Raw genomic sequence first — 5,021 nt, forward strand, 5'->3', positions numbered from 1 at the left:
AAAATCCCAAAGACTCAACCAAAAAGCTATTGGAACTAACCAACAATTATGGTAAAGTCCCAGGATATAAAATTAATATACAGAAATCTGTTGTATTTCTATCACTAGTGATTTTCAACATTTTACATCTCAGGGAACAACATAAACCGATAACAAATATTCTGCAGCACACCAAAAAATATATTTTATTTTTTGCCAATCTGACAAGAAAAATAGGATAAAATATTGATTTATTCACACTGGACTTGTGTTGGTGTTTGCTATTTTTTTATTTATTTGACAATCTAAGGGAAAAGAGGTCAGTGCCCCTGACTAAATAGTCAGGGATTGCATGTTTTAAAAAATTCTTGCAGCACACCAGTGTGTCACTGCACACTGGTTGAAAATTGCTGCTATCCTATATAATAAAGAGGTGATATGCAAATTGACCCTCATACCCTCTCAAGATGGTTGCCTACAACCAGGTCAGTAGGCGGGCTAGTGAGGGATGACCAAATGACTGACAAGCTGTGTGGGGCGACCAGGCCGGTGGCAGGGGCAGTTGAGGGTGACCAGGCTGGCGGGGGGTGGGGGGGGGGTATCGTGACGAGGCATGGGGACAGTAAGAGGCAACCAGGCCAGCAGGAGGGGGGCAGTTAGGGGCAACCAGGCTGGTGGGGGGTGGTGTAGTTGGGGGCGACCAGGCTGGCAGGAGGGGCAGTTAGGGGTGATCAGGCTGGCACACAGAGGCAGTGAGGGGTGATCAGGCAGACAGGCAGGTGAACGATTAGGAACCAGTGGTCCAGGATTGTGAGAGGGATGTCCGACTGCCGGTTTAGGCCTGATTCCTAAACCAGCAGTCGGACATCCCCTGAGGGGTCCCTGATTGGAGAGGGAGCAGGCTAGGCTGAGGGGACCCTCCCCCCCCCCATGTATGAATTTCATGCACCGGGCCTCTACTACACTAAAAAGTAAACATTTAAAAAGCAATAAAGAAAAATATCCCATTCACACCTGTTAGAATGGTTATCATTATGAAAACAAGAGAGTAAGTGTTGGCAAGGATGTGGAGAAAAGGTGCACTGCTGGTGAGAATAATTTTATTCAGCCTCTGTGGGAAACAATATGGTGGTTCCTCAAAATATCCTATGTTTTGAAAGTTTTTTTAAATAAACATTTTAAAGTTCCATTTATGTAAAATTATTTTACACTTGGGCTCTAATCTATTTTCATATTTTATGCTTTTTATTTGTTCCATCTATTTAATGTATCTTTTTCCTCTCTTGCCTTCTTTTGAAATATTTTTATCATTCTATTTGCCTTCTTCCTGATTTATATATTATTGTTGCAAGTATTTCAATCCTGCTATTCATTGTCATTATTTGGTTATGGTTTATTTAGGCTAACCAGATATTAATAACTGTCTTTGCTTTTTATTCTTGCACATCAGATCTTCCATTAGGGTATTTTCTTTTGCTTGAAGTATATTTATTAACATTTAGAAAATACAAGATTGGCATTTATTTTCTTTTAACACATTGTTTTCTGATTTCCATGGTTGCTATTGGGAAGTCTGCTTTCACTCAGTATTTTGAATGTAGCTGCTTTTAAAATGTTCTCTATATTTCACAATTTTTATTAGGATTTATTTTCTCATTGTGACTTATTTGAAGCTAAATGATAATTCTTCTTACTTAGCAGGCTTCTTAAATTTGTAAATTGGTGGTCTTTCATTAGTTGTAGAAAATTCTGTTATTCCTTTCTTTTATTCTCACTTTGCTCCCTTGGAACTCCAATTAGACATCTTAGAGCTCAGTTCTAACCCCTTTTCCATATTTTGCACCCTTTTGTTCCTCTACACTACTGGATACTTTATTCTGACCTATCTTTCAATTTACTAATTTACTCTGCAATAGATTTGAATCTTTTGTTAAATATATCCAACAAATTTTTAAAGTTCAGTTTTTCTATTTCCATTTATTATTATACTAGAGGCCCAGTGCACAAAATTTGTGCATGGGTGGGTTCCCTAGGCCTGGCTGGCAATCAGGGCCAGGCCATCGAGGCCCAAAGGCCCCGATGGGGTCAGGAGAGGAGGTGATGGCTGCTGGGCCGGGTGCAGAAGAAACTGATGCCTGATGCCACCGCCCCCACCATGCAGTTCCCCAACTACCCCCCTCCTCCTTCCCTTGCCTCCGCCACTGTGGTGGGCAGGCAGCAGGCCTATTGCGACTTGCCAACCAGGGGAGGGACAGGGCTCAGCAGGTTGGCCACCGGCCCTGAGGAGGGAGCTGGCCCTAGGCCCCCCTGGGAAAGGGGCTGAGTCCGCCACCACCAACCTTCAGTTCCCCATCCCAGCACAGGGCCCGGTCCCAATTAGGCAATCAGGGCCTGCTGGCTGGGGGGAGAGACTGATGGAGGTTGGCTGGCCAGGGGAGGTTGGCTGTGGGAGCACACTGACCACTAGGGGGCAGCTCCTGCATTGAACGTCTGCCCCCTGGTGATCAGTGCATGTCATAGCAACTGGTTGTTGCAGTCATTTGGTTGTAAGGCTCACTTAGGCTCCTATATATATAATAGAAGCCCGGTGCACAAAACTTTGTGCACTCAGGAGGGTCCCTCAGCCTGGCCTATGCCCTCTCGCATTCTAGGACCCCTTGGGGAATGACCACCTGCTGACTCAGGCCCGCTCCCCAGGGGATTGGGCCTAAGCTAGCAGTCAGACATCCCTCTGGCAGCCCAGGAACCCTCGGGGGATGTCCACTTGCTAGTGGGGAGCAGGCCTAAGCTGCAGTTGGACATCCTTAGGGCTGCTGAGGAGGTGGGAGAGGCTCCCACCATCACCACTGTATTGGCAGCCGTCAGCCTGGCTTGTGGCTGAGAAGAGCTCCCCCTGTAGGAGCGCACTGACCACCAGTGGGCAGCTCCTGCATTGAACGTCTGCTCCCTGGTGGTCAGTGTGTGTCATAGTGATCAGTCATTCCCAGTGGTTCTGCTGTTAGGGTCAATTTGCATATTACCCTTTTATTATATAAGATAGAGGCCTGGTGCATGTGTGGGGGCTGGCTGGTTTGCCCTAAAGGGTGACCCGGATCAGGGTGGGGGTCCTGCTGGGGTGCCTGGAAAGCCTGGGTGAGGGGCTGTGCCGGGAGCTGGTCCATCCTTGCTGTTTAAGGACCTGGCATATATGGCATACTGTTCTTAATATGTTTGCTCACCTTCTTGGCACTATGTGTTTTAACCAAGGTCACCTCTCTGAGAAAGGTTGTTTCCCCAGGTAGGGATTTTCCCCTGAATTTAGGGAGGGAATAAAACCCCTCAACTAAGTGCCAGGCGGGTAATTAATCACTTTAACTACGAACAATCATGCTTAAGCTACATAATCTCTACTCCCTGGAAAGGAGATAAGAAATGCCCTAACCTTTGTAATAGAGATTGATAGGATTGAATCAACTGGTATAAATACAGATGTAACAAGACAACAGGAGACAGAACTTAGAAGACAGAACCAAGAGACACAGAACCTAGACACAGAACCTACACAGAACCTAGAGACAGAAGAACTTCGCTGGAGAGAACATGGCAAAAGATCCTGGACAGAACCTAGACTCAGAACCTAGAGACAGAACCTAGCAAGAGAACATGGCAAAAGATCCTGGACTGAACCTGACTACAGAAATTGGCAAGAGAGCCTGACTAGAACCTGGTGACTGAACCTGGCTGGAGAACCTGGACAGAACCTGGCTGGAGAACCTAGCAAGAGAACATGGACACAGAACCTGGCTGGAGATCCTGACCAGAACTTGGCTGGAGATCCTGGCTAGAGATCCTGGCTAGGCTGCTGATCAACTGAACGCTGTCTCTGTGTCATTCCTTCTTCGCCGACTCTGTCCACACCTTTGGGGACCCCTGGACCTGCTGGGGTTGGACCCCAGCAGGGCTGAAGGCTGTTTTCAGACTGGCCACACCCCCTTCAAGGTGGGGATCCCCACTGGAGTGCCTGGCAAGCCTTAGTGAGGGGCTGAGGGCTATTTTCAGGCTGGCCACACCCCCTTCAGGGTAGGGGTCCCTCATGGGGTACCAGGCCACCCTGGTAAGGGGCTGATTGCTGTTTACAGGCTGGCCACAGCCCCTTCAGTGTGGGGGTTCTCACTGGGTTGCCTGGCCATACTCGGTGAGGGGCTGAGGGCCGTTTGCAGGCCAGCCAAGCCCCCTAGCAGGGACCCTCACCCCATGAGGGTGTGGCCAGCCTGGGTGAGTGGCTGATGGCTGTTTGCAGGCTGGCCACAACCCCCAGCCACCCAAGCTCCCAGTGGAGGCTGGCTGGACGAAGGTATCTGGGATTTATTTTTCTTCTATAATTGAAACTCTTTTGCCTTTTGCAGAGGCCACAGCTGGCTCAGCGCAAGCGAGAAGCTTGGCTTCCTCCATCGTCTGGGCAACCAAGCCTCTTGATTGTGACAGCTCCGTGGCTGCTGACTGCTATCTTGGTTGGGTTAATTTGCATATAGTCGCTCTGATTGGCTGGTGGGCGTGGCTTAGGGCTTAGCAAAGGTACAGTCAATTAGCATCTTTGTCTTTTATTAGTGTAGATACTATTGGCCTGGTGCATAAAATTTGTGCAATGGGGGGGTGTCCCTCAGCCCAGCCTGCACCCTCTTCAATCTGGCACCCCTAGGGGGATGTCTGACTGCTGGTTTAGGCCTGATTCCACAGGGATTTGGCCTAAACCGGCAGCTGGACATTTCTCTCACAATCCGGGACTGCTGGCTTCCAACCACTCATCTGCCTGCCTGCCTGATTGCCCCTAACCGCTTCTGCCTACCAGCCTGATCACCTCCTAACCACTCCCCTGGCAGCCTGATCGACATCTAACTGCTCCCCTGAAGGCCTGGTCACCCCTAACTGCCCTTTCCTGCCAGTCCAGTCACCCCTAACTGCCCTCCCCTGCTGGCCTGGTCGCCCCTAAGTGCCCTCTCCTGCTGGCCTGATTAACCACAACTGCCCTCCCCTGCCGGCCATCTTGTGGCAGCCATCTTGTG

Source organism: Myotis daubentonii, chromosome 3, assembly GCF_963259705.1.
Source record: "Myotis daubentonii chromosome 3, mMyoDau2.1, whole genome shotgun sequence".
Lineage (NCBI taxonomy): Eukaryota > Metazoa > Chordata > Mammalia > Chiroptera > Vespertilionidae > Myotis > Myotis daubentonii.